This window comes from Anomaloglossus baeobatrachus, chromosome 4 (genome assembly GCF_048569485.1).
Source record: "Anomaloglossus baeobatrachus isolate aAnoBae1 chromosome 4, aAnoBae1.hap1, whole genome shotgun sequence".
Taxonomy (NCBI): domain Eukaryota; kingdom Metazoa; phylum Chordata; class Amphibia; order Anura; family Aromobatidae; genus Anomaloglossus; species Anomaloglossus baeobatrachus.
This window is the reverse complement of record NC_134356.1, coordinates 647,467,749-647,485,352: the sequence shown is the minus strand read 5'-3', so window position 1 is coordinate 647,485,352 and position 17,604 is coordinate 647,467,749. Positions and strand designations below refer to the sequence as shown.

Below are 17,604 nucleotides of genomic sequence, written 5' to 3'. Positions count from 1 at the left end.
TTTGCCCAGATGCTGAAGGAGTACCTTGCAGATCGAACAACTGTACTCCGACATTCCTCTGTGCCTTACAATTATTGGGTATCCAAGCTGGACACGTGGCATGAATTGGCTCTCTACGCCTTGGAAGTCCTGGCCTGCCCTGCTGCTAGCGTTTTGTCAGAGCGTGTTTTTAGTGCCGCAGGTGGAATCATTACAGATAAACGCACCCGCCTGTCAACTGAAAATGCTGACAGGCTGACTCTGATAAAGATGAACAAGGGTTGGATTGGGCCAGACTTCACCACACCACCAGCAAATGAGAGCGGAATTTAAAGTTTGCCATGTACCTCCACTCACCCATGGGTACACTTCTCGACTTTGGATAATCGCTGGACTGCTCCTCCTTCTCCTCATGCGCCATCATGATGACCGTTACAATAGTTAGGTCTTTGTTTCAGGTATACCCCCAGTGGTAAATTTTTTCGCCCATTCTTTGCAGAATGGACATTACAACGACAGGAGACCCGCTCCTTTGCAATGGGAACAATGTTTTGAGGCCCTCATGCACGTCTCTACCCAGGGACAACGTGTAGCCTCCCAATTTTTGGCTGCCCTGCCTAAGGGCTATACTATAATACACCCACTTCCTTAAAATGGACACTTAATGTTTTGAGGCCCTCATGCACGTCTCTACCCAGGGACAACGTGTAGCCTCCCAATTTTTGGCTGCCCTGCCTAAGGGCTATACTATAATACACCCACTTCCTTAAAATGGACACTTAATGTTTTGAGGCCCTCATGCACGTCTCTACCCAGGGACAATGTGGAGCCTCCCAATTTTTGGCTGCCCTGGCAAAGGGCTATACTGAAATAGACCCACTTCCTTACAATGGGCACTTCAGGTTTAAAGGCCATCATGCACGTCTCTACCCAGGGACAATGTGGAGCCTCCCAATTTTTGGCTGCCCTGCCTAAGGGCTATACTATAATACACCCACTTCCTTAAAATGGACACTTAATGTTTTGAGGCCCTCATGCACGTCTCTACCCAGGGACAATGTGGAGCCTCCCAATTTTTGGCTGCCCTGGCAAAGGGCTATACTGAAATAGACCCACTTCCTTACAATGGGCACTTCAGGTTTAAAGGCCATCATGCACGTCTCTATCCAGGGACAATGTGGAGCCTCCCAATTTTTGGCTGCCCTGCCTAAGGGCTATACTGAAATACACCCACTTCCTTAAAATGGACACTTAATGTTTTGAGGCCCTCATGCACGTCTCTACCCAGGGACAATGTGGAGCCTCCCAATTTTTGGCTGCCCTGGCAAAGGGCTATACTGAAATAGACCCACTTCCTTACAATGGGCACTTCAGGTTTAAAGGCCATCATGCACGTCTCTATCCAGGGACAATGTGGAGCCTCCCAATTTTTGGCTGCCCTGCCTAAGGGCTATACTGAAATACACCCACTTCCTTAAAATGGACACTTAATGTTTTGAGGCCCTCATGCACGTCTCTACCCAGGGACAATGTGGAGCCTCCCAATTTTTGGCTGCCCTGGCAAAGGGCTATACTGAAATAGACCCACTTCCTTACAATGGGCACTTCAGGTTTAAAGGCCATCATGCACGTCTCTACCCAGGGACAATGTGGAGCCTCCCAATTTTTGGCTGCCCTACCTAAGGGCTATACTATAATACACCCACTTCCTTAAAATGGACACTTAATGTTTTGAGGCCCTCATGCACGTCTCTACCCAGGGACAATGTGGAGCCTCCCAATTTTTGGCTGCCCTGCCTAAGGGCTATACTGAAATACACCCACTTCCTTAAAATGGACACTTAATGTTTTGAGGCCCTCATGCACGTCTCTACCCAGGGACAATGTGGAGCCTCCCAATTTTTGGCTGCCCTGGCAAAGGGCTATACTGAAATAGACCCACTTCCTTACAATGGGCACTTCAGGTTTAAAGGCCATCATGCACGTCTCTACCCAGGGACAATGTGGAGCCTCCCAATTTTTGGCTGCCCTGCCTAAGGGCTATACTATAATACACCCACTTCCTGACAATGGACACTTAATGTTTTGAGGCCCTCATGCACGTCTGTATGCAGGGGCATTGGTGAACCTCACAATTTAGGACTGCCCTGGCAAAGGAAAATACTACAAAGACTCACTTCCTCAAAATGGGCACATTAGACTCAAGAGGCCTTCATGTACGTCTCTTCTCAGGGACATCGGAGTGCCACACAATGTTTTCACGTAAAATCTTTCATGTATTGATCTCAAAAAGTAACATACACCAGCTCTATCTCACTATTGGGTATGTGCCCTTAACATTTCCGCCATGAAAAATCATTTTGGGGTCATTTTGGAAGGTTTTCTGGTGAGTCCGTAAAAATGGCGTAAAACGCGGACAAAATTGTTCACAGCTGTGACTTTTGAGTGATAAATGCTTCAAGGGGTCTTCCCCATGCTGTTGCCATGTCATTTGAGCACTCTTCTGAGACTTTTGTGACATTTTTAGGGTTTCTCCATGCTGCCGGGAGGTCATTTCACAAAAATACTCGGGTCTCCCATAGGATAACATTGGGCTCGTTGCTCGGGCCGAGTACACGAGTATCTTGGGAGGCTCGGCCCGAGCTTCGAGCACCCGAGCTTTTTAGTACTCGCTCATCACTAATCAATACGTGACCAGCTATCATGAGGGTGAGAGAAGTGTGTATACTCTCTGTCATGTGGGTGAGTTAGTCTCCAGATGTCTTTCAGTCCTACGTCTTCTAATGTTACATCCCTATTGTCTAAACTCCTGCCCACATTAGCTGTCCCCTCCTCGCCCCTCCTCCTATCTTCAGCTGAGTCTGGGACGGTGTTAAAATCGCCTCCCACTATAATGTTAGCCTCCCCATCTGCTAATATGGTGGCCTTTATGTCATCATGAAATGTGATTTGTTGTGAATTTGGGCCATAGACATTATAAATACTGAGTTTACCCGCTGGACTAACGATTGTTAAGTGCTGCCACCTTCCATGGTCGTCTGCCTCATGTGCCACTACCTCATGACTGAATTGTTTATTTATTAGAATCATAGTGCCCGCTTTTCTACCTTGTGCCGCTGCCCCGTAAACGGTGCCCACCCAATGTTTCTTCATGCGGAAAAAGTCCTCCCCCCCCAAGTGGGTTTCCTGTAATAAGGCAATGTCTGTCTTTAGTCTTTTCAGATGTCTCAATATCATTGCTCGTTTGTTAGGTGATCTCAGCCCTTTAACATTCCACGTAGTTATCTGTATCATGTTTACCTGTGTATTCTGCTTTTACTACTCCCTCCCCTATGGGCCCCTGCATCAAGGAAGACGAGATGTTCGACACTAGAATCACAGTTGGTACCACAAAATCGACACTCCCTTTCCCCACCTTGCAAATATAACAAATACAACAAAAAGCATGTAACTGTAAAACATATTTTCCCTTCCGAGAAATCCACGGCGCTTCCCGCCACGTTGGTGAGCTCCCCTATTCCTAGCCAAAATATGTAGCTCCCTAATCACCCCCCAAAAAATATTTGTTCTATCCGCGGACTAACTTGAATAAGCCTTTGAAAATTATGCAAAAATTAGCACAGTATGTCAAAACCTCAGCAAGATTCTCCAGTCCTACTTATCTCTGACTCCAGGTAGCCATCAGTTCGCCCAGAACAGGCCCACTTCATTTGAATTTGGATGATGTTCCTGGACAAAGGAGAAAAAGAAAAAAAAAAAAAAAAAAGACCAAGGGGAGAGAAGATGGAGAAAGAAAGAAGAAGAACAAAAAAAAAAAAAAAAAAAAGAGAGAGGGGGGGAAGAGGACCCAGACTTTGGGATGTTTTCCTCTCTTTTCTCCCTTCCCCCTCCTCCTCTCACCTCCCCAACCCTCTCTCCGTAATGCATCCTCCTCAACGCCTCTCCCTGTTTGGGAAGAGAAAAAAAAAAAAAAAAAAAAGGAAAAACAATGAGCGAGTTCCAGTTCAGGTATCATGGTTTCTCTCCAAGGGTTGGTTCCTGTGTTCCAGGCGAGAATTATGCTGTCGACCCGGGCTTGGCCTCCTTTCCTCCCTGGTCTCGACTTGCTTTTGTCCCCCAAGACGTCCCACATCTCTTCCTGAGCTTGTGGGGGATCCTCTTCTATTATTCCCTTCTCCACTAGCTCCTTTTTCTTGCCTTTCTGACCTAGTCTTGTCGAGCTCTGCCATGAGAATGTTTTCTGCTTCTTTGTAGTCCTTGTAGTATACAAACGAGCCATTGGGGTTTCTAACTTTCAGTGTAGCAGGGTATAATAGCTGGCACTTTACTTTTTTGTTGTACAGAAATGAGCAAATTTTGGTAAATTCTTTTCTCCTTCTGGATACTTCCGCTGAATAATCCCCAAAAATTAGCAGTCTGTTGCCTTGATATTGTAGTGGACGCTTTCGTTCTCTAAAAGCCCTCAATATTTCCTCCTTATGCTTATAATCAAGGTATTTGACAATCACCTGCCTGGCTCTTATCGGGGTATTCTTGTTTGAGTTTTGGCCCTCTCCCTTATTCGCCTCCTGGTGTCTCAGTGGACCCACTCTGTGGGCTCTTTCAACTCTGAATTCCGCCTTTATGCCCAGGGCCTGCGGTAGCTCCAACTCGCATATATTATCCAACTGTCCAATCAACACAGACTCTGGCAACCCGACTATACGTAGGTTGTTTCGTCTCTATCTGTTTTCCAAATCGTCTGCTTTATCCTTCAAGTATTCATTAGATTTTGCTAGAGCTGCTATTTGTGCTTGCATAGCCAGTATTGTCTCCTCGGAGTCAGATATTCTCTGCTCTGATTCTGCCAGTCTAGAGGCATGGGCATTTATCTGTTTTTGCATATTAGCTAATGATGTTTGTATGGCTGCCTCAATAGCCACTTTAACCTCTTTTGACAAGTGTGATGTCACTTCTTCAGCCAGTTTTTTATAGTCCACATTAAGCTTTTGTGTGTACTTGTCTTGGCCTGCAGGTGGTGCTGTTTTCTTAGTTCTCTTTGTCTGGACTGGGCCACCACCTCCATCCCCCAATAGCTTGCAGGCTTGTGATGTTGGTGTAGTAAGCTGCTTTTTGTTTCCTTTGGAAGGGGTACTATGAATTCTTGCATTTGACTTCCTGTGAGTCTGAGTGGGATTAATCTCCCTGTGCTGTTTGTCAGTTTCATCCTCCAACACTGCTGTGTCTTTGAGCTGCCCTGCTTTGTCTGCATCTTCTCTCCCCTCTGCCTCCATATCTCCTTTATCCTCCCATTGCGATCCACTGTCATCAGTCCCCTGCATCCACCTCTCTCCTGCTGTGTCCTCCTGTGACTCCTGGCTCATATCTTCCTTATCTCCTGTCTCCTCGCTCATATCTCCCTTATCTCTCCCCTTCCAGCTCTGTGTTTGCTTTTCTGTGTCTCTCACCATGCGTTCAGGCTCCTCCCCCATCAGGCTCGGCGCCATTATCTTATCTTCTCCCCTGTCCATATCAAAGCTTCTCCAGGCTGACTCACTGCTCCCAGAGCTTCTCAGGAGGTACCATTCCATAGCTGTCTGCTTTAGGTAACCTCCTGTGCTGCTCTCTGTTTGGTGGCTCGTCCGGGGGGGTCTGTTTTTAGTCGGTTTCTGTGAGGGGTGGCAGGAGATTCTCCTCTAAGCTTCCACCTCAGCCAGGACAGGAACCGGAAGCCCATATAGGGTTTTAAAAAAAAAAAAAAAAAAAAAAAAAAGAGTGTTGCCTTCACTAAAAAGCTGTTTTTCATTTTAGTAGTTGAATCCTGCCTCATTTGAGCTGGAGTTAACAGGTCAATTCAATATACTGAAGATTGTAAGTTTTTTCCTCTGACGGTATGTAGTTTACTCATTATCTTTCGCAGGAGAGCCTAGAAACTTTACCATTCAGTTCCAATATTCTATGGATAAGTAAGGAAATTTTAGGTCAAATGACAGGCCACAATGGCCAACCAATTGCGTCGGCCTTTGAATGTCGAAACAAACACAGAAAAATTTGCATTCCCATACCGGGAGTCGAACCTGGGCCGCCTGGGTGAGAACCAGGAATCCTAACCGCTAGACCATATGGGAAATGTTGTGCTGTGTAGTCGATGATGTGGAAAAAAAGAACTTTATTTCTTTGAGTAAGCAACTTCTGCACGTTTGCAACAGAAGCTTTCCTTGTTAGCACAATAGGTGGCGCGTCAATCTCAAACTCTTAAGGTCATGATTGTGATCCTCACATGTGGCACTTTTCTTTGGAGATTTTGTCTCCATCTTGTCTAGAGAGCCACATTTGTTTCCACTGAGTACCAAAAATCAACAATAATATATCGAGGGGTTTGAGTCTCTTGACACCAAGAATTTGGAAGTCGAAGGTAAGAATGATTTCCGATATGAGCTCAAATGGCTTTTTGTGCAACAGAATGGAATGAATAGCTAAAAGCTCTTGTGGTCAGCATTTTTCGCTGCAAAGAGCAATTTTAATCTAAACTAACTTTGTCTGCAAGGTATGTGTCGACCTTTGAATGCAGGAACTATTGCAGAAAAAAGTGGCAGTCCCCTATCAGGAATTGAACCAGTAAACTAAGAAAACTGCTTGCTAATTAATATGGGATATTCCACAGAGTTGCAGAAAACATATAGGGTTTTAAAAAAAAAAAGAGTGTTGCCTTCACTAAAAAGCTGTTTTTCATTTTAGTAGTTGAATCCTGCCTCATTTGAGCTGGAGTTAACAGGTCAATTCAATATACTGAAGATTGTATGTTTTTTCCTCAGACGGTATGTAGTTTACTAATTATCTTTCGCAGGAGAGCCTAGAAACTTTACCATTCAGTTCCAATATTCTATAGATAAGTAAGGAAATTTTAGGTCAAATGACAGGCCACAATGGCCAAACAATTGCGTCGGCCTTTGAATGTCGAAACAAGCACAGAAAAATTTGCATTCCCATACCGGGAGTCGAACCCGGGCCGCCTGGGTGAGAACCAGGAATCCTAACCGCTAGACCATATGGGAAATGTTGTGCTGTGTAGTCGATGATGTGGAAAAAAAGAACTTTATTTCTTTGAGTAAGCAACTTCTGCACGTTTGCAACAGAAGCTTTCCTTGTTAGCACAATAGGTGGCGCGTCAATCTCAAACTCTTAAGGTCATGATTGTGATCCTCACATGTGGCCCTTTTCTTTGGAGATTTTGTCTCCATCTTGTCTAGAGAGCCACATTTGTTTCCACTGAGTACCAAAAATCAACAATAATATGTTGAGGGGTTTGAGTCTCTTGACACCAAGTATTTGGAAGTTGAAGGTAAGAATGATTTCCGATATGAGCTCAAATGGCTTTTTGTGCAAAAGAATGGAATGAATGGCTAAAAGCTCTTGTGGTCAGCATTTTTCGCTGCAAAGAGCAATTTTAATCTAAACTAACTTTGTCTGCAAGGTATGTGTCGACCTTTGAATGCAGGAACTATTGCAGAAAAAAGTGGCACTCCCCTATCAGGAATTGAACCAGTAAACTAAGAAAACTGCTTGCTAATTAATATGGGATATTCCACAGAGTTGCAGAAAACATATAGGGTTTTAAAAAAAAAAAAAGAGTGTTGCCTTCACTAAAAAGCTGTTTTTCATTTTAGTAGTTGAATCCTGCCTCATTTGAGCTGGAGTTAACAGGTCAATTCAATATACTGAAGATTGTAAGTTTTTTCCTCAGACGGTATGTAGTTTACTCATTATCTTTCGCAGGAGAGCCTAGAAACTTTACCATTCAGTTCCAATATTCTATGGATAAGTAAGGAAATTTTAGGTCAAATGACAGGCCACAATGGCCAACCAATTGCGTCGGCCTTTGAATGTCGAAACAAGCACAGAAAAATTTGCATTCCCATACCGGGAGTCGAACCCGGGTCGCCTGGGTGAGAACCAGGAATCCTAACCGCTAGACCATATGGGAAATGTTGTGCTGTGTAGTCGATGATGTGGAAAAAAAGAACTTTATTTCTTTGACTAAGCAACTTCTGCACGTTTGCAACAGAAGCTTTCCTTGTTAGCACAATAGGTGGCGCGTCAATCTCAAACTCTTAAGGTCATGATTGTGATCCTCACATGTGGCACTTTTCTTTGGAGATTTTGTCTCCATCTTGTCTAGAGAGCCACATTTGTTTCCACTGAGTACCAAAAATCAACAATATTATGTTGAGGGGTTTGAGTCTCTTGACACCAAGTATTTGGAAGTCGAAGGTAAGAATGATTTCCGATATGAGCTCAAATGGCTTTTTGTGCAAAAGAATGGAAAAAATGGCTAAAAGCTCTTGTGGTCAGCATTTTTCGCTGCAAAGAGCAATTTTAATCTAAACTAACTTTGTCTGCAAGGTATGTGTCGACCTTTGAATGCAGGAACTATTGCAGAAAAAAGTGGCACTCCCCTATCAGGAATTGAACCAGTAAACTAAGAAAACTGCTTGCTAATTAATATGGGATATTCCACAGAGTTGAAGAAAACATATAGGGTTTTAAAAAAAAAAAAAAAAAAGAATGTTGCCTTCACTAAAAAGCTGTTTTTCATTTTAGTGGTTGAATCCTGCCTCATTTGAGCTGGAGTTAACAGGTCAATTCAATATACTGAAGGTTGTAAGTTTTTTCCTCAGACGGTATGTAGTTTACTCATTATCTTTCGCAGGAGAGCCTAGAAACTTTACCATTCAGTTCCAATATTCTATGGATAAGTAAGGAAATTTTAGGTCAAATGACAGGCCACAATGGCCAACCAATTGCGTCGGCCTTTGAATGTCGAAACAAGCACAGAAAAATTTGCATTCCCATACCGGGAGTCGAACCCGGGCCGCCTGAGTGAGAACCAGGAATCCTAACCGCTAGACCATATGGGAAATGTTGTGCTGTGTAGTCAATGATGTGGAAAAAAAGAACTTTATTTCTTTGAGTAAGCAACTTCTGCACGTTTGCAACAGAAGCTTTCCTTGTTAGCACAATAGGTGGCGCGTCAATCTCAAACTCTTAAGGTCATGATTGTGATCCTCACTTGTGGCACTTTTCTTTGGAGATTTTGTCTCCATCTTGTCTAGAGAGCCACATTTGTTTCCACTGAGTACCAAAAATCAACAATAATATATCGAGGGGTTTGAGTCTCTTGACACCAAGAATTTGGAAGTCGAAGGTAACAATGATTTCCGATATGAGCTCAAATGGCTTTTTGTGCAACAGAATGGAATGAATAGCTAAAAGCTCTTGTGGTCAGCATTTTTCGCTGCAAAGAGCAATTTTAATCTAAACTAACTTTGTCTGCAAGGTATGTGTCGACCTTTGAATGCAGGAACTATTGCAGAAAAAAGTGGCAGTCCCCTATCAGGAATTGAACCAGTAAACTAAGAAAACTGCTTGCTAATTAATATGGGATATTCCACAGAGTTGCAGAAAACATATAGGGTTTTAAAAAAAAAAAGAGTGTTGCCTTCACTAAAAAGCTGTTTTTCATTTTAGTAGTTGAATCCTGCCTCATTTGAGCTGGAGTTAACAGGTCAATTCAATATACTGAAGATTGTATGTTTTTTCCTCAGACGGTATGTAGTTTACTCATTATCTTTCGCAGGAGAGCCTAGAAACTTTACCATTCAGTTCCAATATTCTATGGATAAGTAAGGAAATTTTAGGTCAAATGACAGGCCACAATGGCCAACCAATTGCGTCAGCCTTTGAATGTCGAAACAAGCACAGAAAAATTTGCATTCCCATACCGGGAGTCGAACCCGGGCCGCCTGGGTGAGAACCAGGAATCCTAACCGCTAGACCATATGGGAAATGTTGTGCTGTGTAGTCGATGATGTGGAAAAAAAGAACTTTATTTCTTTGAGTAAGCAACTTCTGCACGTTTGCAACAGAAGCTTTCCTTGTTAGCACAATAGGTGGCGCGTCAATCTCAAACTCTTAAGGTCATGATTGTGATCCTCACATGTGGCCCTTTTCTTTGGAGATTTTGTCTCCATCTTGTCTAGAGAGCCACATTTGTTTCCACTGAGTACCAAAAATCAACAATAATATGTTGAGGGGTTTGAGTCTCTTGACACCAAGTATTTGGAAGTTGAAGGTAAGAATGATTTCCGATATGAGCTCAAATGGCTTTTTGTGCAAAAGAATGGAATGAATGGCTAAAAGCTCTTGTGGTCAGCATTTTTCGCTGCAAAGAGCAATTTTAATCTAAACTAACTTTGTCTGCAAGGTATGTGTCGACCTTTGAATGCAGGAACTATTGCAGAAAAAAGTGGCACTCCCCTATCAGGAATTGAACCAGTAAACTAAGAAAACTGCTTGCTAATTAATATGGGATATTCCACAGAGTTGCAGAAAACATATAGGGTTTTAAAAAAAAAAAAAGAGTGTTGCCTTCACTAAAAAGCTGTTTTTCATTTTAGTAGTTGAATCCTGCCTCATTTGAGCTGGAGTTAACAGGTCAATTCAATATACTGAAGATTGTAAGTTTTTTCCTCAGACGGTATGTAGTTTAGTCATTATCTTTCGCAGGAGAGCCTAGAAACTTTACCATTCAGTTCCAATATTCTATGGATAAGTAAGGAAATTTTAGGTCAAATGACAGGCCACAATGCCCAAACAATTGCGTCGGCCTTTGAATGTCGAAACAAGCACAGAAAAATTTGCATTCCCATACCGGGAGTCGAACCTGGGCCGCCTGGGTGAGAACCAGGAATCCTAACCGCTAGACCATATGGGAAATGTTATGCTGTGTAGTCGATGATGTGGAAAAAAATAACTTTATTTCTTTGAGTAAGCAACTTCTGCACGTTTGCAACAGAAGCTTTCCTTGTTAGCACAATAGGTGGCGCGTCAATCTCAAACTCTTAAGGTCATGATTGTGATCCTCACATGTGGCCCTTTTCTTTGGAGATTTTGTCTCCATCTTGTCTAGAGAGCCACATTTGTTTCCACTGAGTACCAAAAATCAACAATAATATATTGAGGGGTTTGAGTCTCTTGACACCAAGAATTTGGAAGTCGAAGGTAAGAATGATTTCCGATATGAGCTCAAATGGCTTTTTGTGCAACAGAATGGAATGAATAGCTAAAAGCTCTTGTGGTCAGCATTTTTCGCTGCAAAGAGCAATTTTAATCTAAACTAACTTTGTCTGCAAGGTATGTGTCGACCTTTGAATGCAGGAACTATTGCAGAAAAAAGTGGCACTCCCCTATCAGGAATTGAACCAGTAAACTAAGAAAACTGCTTGCTAATTAATATGGGATATTCCACAGAGTTGCAGAAAACATATAGGGTTTTAAAAAAAAAAAAAGAGTGTTGCCTTCACTAAAAAGCTGTTTTTCATTTTAGTAGTTGAATCCTGCCTCATTTGAGCTGGAGTTAACAGGTCAATTCAATATACTGAAGATTGTAAGTTTTTTCCTCAGACGGTATGTAGTTTACTCATTATCTTTCGCAGGAGAGCCTAGAAACTTTACCATTCAGTTCCAATATTCTATGGATAAGTAAGGAAATTTTAGGTCAAATGACAGGCCACAATGGCCAACCAATTGCGTCGGCCTTTGAATGTCGAAACAAGCACAGAAAAATTTGCATTCCCATACCGGGAGTCGAACCCGGGTCGCCTGGGTGAGAACCAGGAATCCTAACCGCTAGACCATATGGGAAATGTTGTGCTGTGTAGTCGATGATGTGGAAAAAAAGAACTTTATTTCTTTGACTAAGCAACTTCTGCACGTTTGCAACAGAAGCTTTCCTTGTTAGCACAATAGGTGGCGCGTCAATCTCAAACTCTTAAGGTCATGATTGTGATCCTCACATGTGGCACTTTTCTTTGGAGATTTTGTCTCCATCTTGTCTAGAGAGCCACATTTGTTTCCACTGAGTACCAAAAATCAACAATATTATGTTGAGGGGTTTGAGTCTCTTGACACCAAGTATTTGGAAGTCGAAGGTAAGAATGATTTCCGATATGAGCTCAAATGGCTTTTTGTGCAAAAGAATGGAAAAAATGGCTAAAAGCTCTTGTGGTCAGCATTTTTCGCTGCAAAGAGCAATTTTAATCTAAACTAACTTTGTCTGCAAGGTATGTGTCGACCTTTGAATGCAGGAACTATTGCAGAAAAAAGTGGCACTCCCCTATCAGGAATTGAACCAGTAAACTAAGAAAACTGCTTGCTAATTAATATGGGATATTCCACAGAGTTGAAGAAAACATATAGGGTTTTAAAAAAAAAAAAAAAAAAGAATGTTGCCTTCACTAAAAAGCTGTTTTTCATTTTAGTGGTTGAATCCTGCCTCATTTGAGCTGGAGTTAACAGGTCAATTCAATATACTGAAGGTTGTAAGTTTTTTCCTCAGACGGTATGTAGTTTACTCATTATCTTTCGCAGGAGAGCCTAGAAACTTTACCATTCAGTTCCAATATTCTATGGATAAGTAAGGAAATTTTAGGTCAAATGACAGGCCACAATGGCCAACCAATTGCGTCGGCCTTTGAATGTCGAAACAAGCACAGAAAAATTTGCATTCCCATACCGGGAGTCGAACCCGGGCCGCCTGAGTGAGAACCAGGAATCCTAACCGCTAGACCATATGGGAAATGTTGTGCTGTGTAGTCAATGATGTGGAAAAAAAGAACTTTATTTCTTTGAGTAAGCAACTTCTGCACGTTTGCAACAGAAGCTTTCCTTGTTAGCACAATAGGTGGCGCGTCAATCTCAAACTCTTAAGGTCATGATTGTGATCCTCACTTGTGGCACTTTTCTTTGGAGATTTTGTCTCCATCTTGTCTAGAGAGCCACATTTGTTTCCACTGAGTACCAAAAATCAACAATAATATATCGAGGGGTTTGAGTCTCTTGACACCAAGAATTTGGAAGTCGAAGGTAACAATGATTTCCGATATGAGCTCAAATGGCTTTTTGTGCAACAGAATGGAATGAATAGCTAAAAGCTCTTGTGGTCAGCATTTTTCGCTGCAAAGAGCAATTTTAATCTAAACTAACTTTGTCTGCAAGGTATGTGTCGACCTTTGAATGCAGGAACTATTGCAGAAAAAAGTGTCAGTCCCCTATCAGGAATTGAACCAGTAAACTAAGAAAACTGCTTGCTAATTAATATGGGATATTCCACAGAGTTGCAGAAAACATATAGGGTTTAAAAAAAAAAAAAAAAAAAAAAAAAGAGTGTTGCCTTCACTAAAAAGCTGTTTTTCATTTTAGTAGTTGAATCCTGCCTCATTTGAGCTGGAGTTAACAGGTCAATTCAATATACTGAAGATTGTAAGTTTTTTCCTCAGACGGTATGTAGTTTACTCATTATCTTTCGCAGGAGAGCCTAGAAACTTTACCATTCAGTTCCAATATTCTATGGATAAGTAAGGAAATTTTAGGTCAAATGACAGGCCACAATGGCCAACCAATTGCGTCGGCCTTTGAATGTCGAAACAAGCACAGAAAAATTTGCATTCCCATACCGGCAGTCGAACCCGGGCTGCCTGGGTGAGAACCAGGAATCCTAACCGCTAGACCATATGGGAAATGTTGTGCTGTGTAGTCGATGATGTGGAAAAAAAGAACTTTATTTCTTTGAGTAAGCAACTTCTGCATGTTTGCAACAGAAGCTTGCCTTGTTAGCACAATAGGTGGCGCGTCAATCTCAAACTCTTAAGGTCATGATTGTGATCCTCACATGTGGCACTTTTCTTTGGAGATTTTGTCTCCATCTTGTCTAGAGAGCCACATTTGTTTCCACTGAGTACCAAAAATCAACAATAATATATCGAGGGGTTTGAGTCTCTTGACACCAAGAATTTGGAAGTCGAAGGTAAGAATGATTTCCGATATGAGCTCAAATGGCTTTTTGTGCAACAGAATGGAATGAATAGCTAAAAGCTCTTGTGGTCAGCATTTTTCGCTGCAAAGAGCAATTTTAATCTAAACTAACTTTGTCTGCAAGGTATGTGTCGACCTTTGAATGCAGGAACTATTGCAGAAAAAAGTGGCAGTCCCCTATCAGTAATTGAACCAGTAAACTAAGAAAACTGCTTGCTAATTAATATGGGATATTCCACAGAGTTGCAGAAAACATATAGGGTTTTAAAAAAAAAAAAAAAAAAAAAGAGTGTTGCCTTCACTAAAAAGCTGTTTTTCATTTTAGTAGTTGAATCCTGCCTCATTTGAGCTGGAGTTAACAGGTCAATTCAATATACTGAAGATTGTAAGTTTTTTCCTCAGACGGTATGTAGTTTACTCATTATCTTTGGCAGGAGAGCCTAGAAACTTTACCATTCAGTTCCAATATTCTATGGATAAGTAAGGAAATTTTAGGTCAAATGACAGGCCACAATGGCCAAACAATTGCGTCGGCCGTTGAATGTCGAAACAAGCACAGAAAAATTTGCATTCCCATACCGGGAGTCGAACCCGGGCCGCCTGGGTGAGAACCAGGAATCCTAACCGCTAGACCATATGGGAAATGTTGTGCTGTGTAGTCGATGATGTGGAAAAAAAGAACTTTATTTCTTTGACTAAGCAACTTCTGCACGTTTGCAACAGAAGCTTTCCTTGTTAGCACAATAGGTGGCGCGTCAATCTCAAACTCTTAAGGTCATGATTGTGATCCTCACATGTGGCCCTTTTCTTTGGAGATTTTGTCTCCATCTTGTCTAGAGAGCCACATTTGTTTCCACTGAGTACCAAAAATCAACAATATTATGTTGAGGGGTTTGAGTCTCTTGACACCAAGTATTTGGAAGTCGAAGGTAAGAATGATTTCCGATATGAGCTCAAATGGCTTTTTGTGCAAAAGAATGGAAAAAATGGCTAAAAGCTCTTGTGGTCAGCATTTTTCGCTGCAAAGAGCAATTTTAATCTAAACTAACTTTGTCTGCAAGGTATGTGTCGACCTTTGAATGCAGGAACTATTGCAGAAAAAAGTGGCACTCCCCTATCAGGAATTGAACCAGTAAACTAAGAAAACTGCTTGCTAATTAATATGGGATATTCCACAGAGTTGCAGAAAACATATAGGGTTTTAAAAAAAAAAAAAAGAGTGTTGCCTTCACTAAAAAGCTGTTTTTCATTTTAGTAGTTGAATCCTGCCTCATTTGAGCTGGAGTTAACAGGTCAATTCAATATACTGAAGATTGTAAGTTTTTTCCTCAGACGGTATGTAGTTTACTCATTATCTTTGGCAGGAGAGCCTAGAAACTTTACCATTCAGTGCCAATATTCTATGGATAAGTAAGGAAATTTTAGGTCAAATGACAGGCCACAATGCCCAAACAATTGCGTCGGCCTTTGAATGTCGAAACAAGCACAGAAAAATTTGCATTCCCATACCGGGAGTCGAACCTGTGCCGCCTGGGTGAGAACCAGGAATCCTAACCGCTAGACCATATGGGAAATGTTGTGCTGTGTAGTCGATGATGTGGAAAAAAAGAACTTTATTTCTTTGAGTAAGCAACTTCTGCATGTTTGCAACAGAAGCTTGCCTTGTTAGCACAATAGGTGGCGCGTCAATCTCAAACTCTTAAGGTCATGATTGTGATCCTCACATGTGGCACTTTTCTTTGGAGATTTTGTCTCCATCTTGTCTAGAGAGCCACATTTGTTTCCACTGAGTACCAAAAATCAACAATAATATATCGAGGGGTTTGAGTCTCTTGACACCAAGAATTTGGAAGTCGAAGGTAAGAATGATTTCCGATATGAGCTCAAATGGCTTTTTGTGCAACAGAATGGAATGAATAGCTAAAAGCTCTTGTGGTCAGCATTTTTCGCTGCAAAGAGCAATTTTAATCTAAACTAACTTTGTCTGCAAGGTATGTGTCGACCTTTGAATGCAGGAACTATTGCAGAAAAAAGTGGCAGTCCCCTATCAGGAATTGAACCAGTAAACTAAGAAAACTGCTTGCTAATTAATATGGGATATTCCACAGAGTTGCAGAAAACATATAGGGTTTTAAAAAAAAAAAAAAAAAAAAAAAAGAGTGTTGCCTTCACTAAAAAGCTGTTTTTCATTTTAGTAGTTGAATCCTGCCTCATTTGAGCTGGAGTTAACAGGTCAATTCAATATACTGAAGATTGTAAGTTTTTTCCTCAGACGGTATGTAGTTTACTCATTATCTTTGGCAGGAGAGCCTAGAAACTTTACCATTCAGTTCCAATATTCTATGGATAAGTAAGGAAATTTTAGGTCAAATGACAGGCCACAATGGCCAAACAATTGCGTCGGCCGTTGAATGTCGAAACAAGCACAGAAAAATTTGCATTCCCATACCGGGAGTCGAACCCGGGCCGCCTGGGTGAGAACCAGGAATCCTAACCGCTAGACCATATGGGAAATGTTGTGCTGTGTAGTCGATGATGTGGAAAAAAAGAACTTTATTTCTTTGACTAAGCAACTTCTGCACGTTTGCAACAGAAGATTTCCTTGTTAGCACAATAGGTGGCGCGTCAATCTCAAACTCTTAAGGTCATGATTGTGATCCTCACATGTGGCCCTTTTCTTTGGAGATTTTGTCTCCATCTTGTCTAGAGAGCCACATTTGTTTCCACTGAGTACCAAAAATCAACAATATTATGTTGAGGGGTTTGAGTCTCTTGACACCAAGTATTTGGAAGTCGAAGGTAAGAATGATTTCCGATATGAGCTCAAATGGCTTTTTGTGCAAAAGAATGGAAAAAATGGCTAAAAGCTCTTGTGGTCAGCATTTTTCGCTGCAAAGAGCAATTTTAATCTAAACTAACTTTGTCTGCAAGGTATGTGTCGACCTTTGAATGCAGGAACTATTGCAGAAAAAAGTGGCACTCCCCTATCAGGAATTGAACCAGTAAACTAAGAAAACTGCTTGCTAATTAATATGGGATATTCCACAGAGTTGCAGAAAACATATAGGGTTTTAAAAAAAAAAAAAGAGTGTTGCCTTCACTAAAAAGCTGTTTTTCATTTTAGTAGTTGAATCCTGCCTCATTTGAGCTGGAGTTAACAGGTCAATTCAATATACTGAAGATTGTAAGTTTTTTCCTCAGACGGTATGTAGTTTACTCATTATCTTTGGCAGGAGAGCCTAGAAACTTTACCATTCAGTGCCAATATTCTATGGATAAGTAAGGAAATTTTAGGTCAAATGACAGGCCACAATGCCCAAACAATTGCGTCGGCCTTTGAATGTCGAAACAAGCACAGAAAAATTTGCATTCCCATACCGGGAGTCGAACCTGGGCCGCCTGGGTGAGAACCAGGAATCCTAACCGCTAGACCATATGGGAAATGTTATGCTGTGTAGTCGATGATGTGGAAAAAAATAACTTTATTTCTTTGAGTAAGCAACTTCTGCACGTTTGCAACAGAAGCTTTCCTTGTTAGCACAATAGGTGGCGCGTCAATCTCAAACTCTTAAGGTCATGATTGTGATCCTCACATGTGGCCCTTTTCTTTGGAGATTTTGTCTCCATCTTGTCTAGAGAGCCACATTTGTTTCCACTGAGTACCAAAAATCAACAATAATATATTGAGGGGTTTGAGTCTCTTGACACCAAGAATTTGGAAGTCGAAGGTAAGAATGATTTCCGATATGAGCTCAAATGGCTTTTTGTGCAACA

The 17,604-nt window shown here is 41.5% G+C and overlaps 4 non-coding genes across 4 annotated transcripts; all 4 read right to left on the bottom strand.

Annotated features, from left to right (window-relative positions):
• Positions 1-6,941: 6,941 nt before the first annotated feature.
• TRNAE-CUC (transfer RNA glutamic acid (anticodon CUC)) lies at positions 6,942-7,013 on the bottom strand. Its single transcript has one exon. It is a non-coding gene; the product is annotated as a tRNA-Glu (tRNA).
• A 2,718-nt stretch (positions 7,014-9,731) lies between these two features.
• TRNAE-CUC (transfer RNA glutamic acid (anticodon CUC)) lies at positions 9,732-9,803 on the bottom strand. The gene has a single exon. It is a non-coding gene; the product is annotated as a tRNA-Glu (tRNA).
• A 4,597-nt stretch (positions 9,804-14,400) lies between these two features.
• On the bottom strand, positions 14,401-14,472 carry TRNAE-CUC (transfer RNA glutamic acid (anticodon CUC)). Its single transcript has one exon. It is a non-coding gene; the product is annotated as a tRNA-Glu (tRNA).
• A 1,798-nt stretch (positions 14,473-16,270) lies between these two features.
• On the bottom strand, positions 16,271-16,342 carry TRNAE-CUC (transfer RNA glutamic acid (anticodon CUC)). Its single transcript has one exon. It is a non-coding gene; the product is annotated as a tRNA-Glu (tRNA).
• Positions 16,343-17,604: the final 1,262 nt, after the last annotated feature.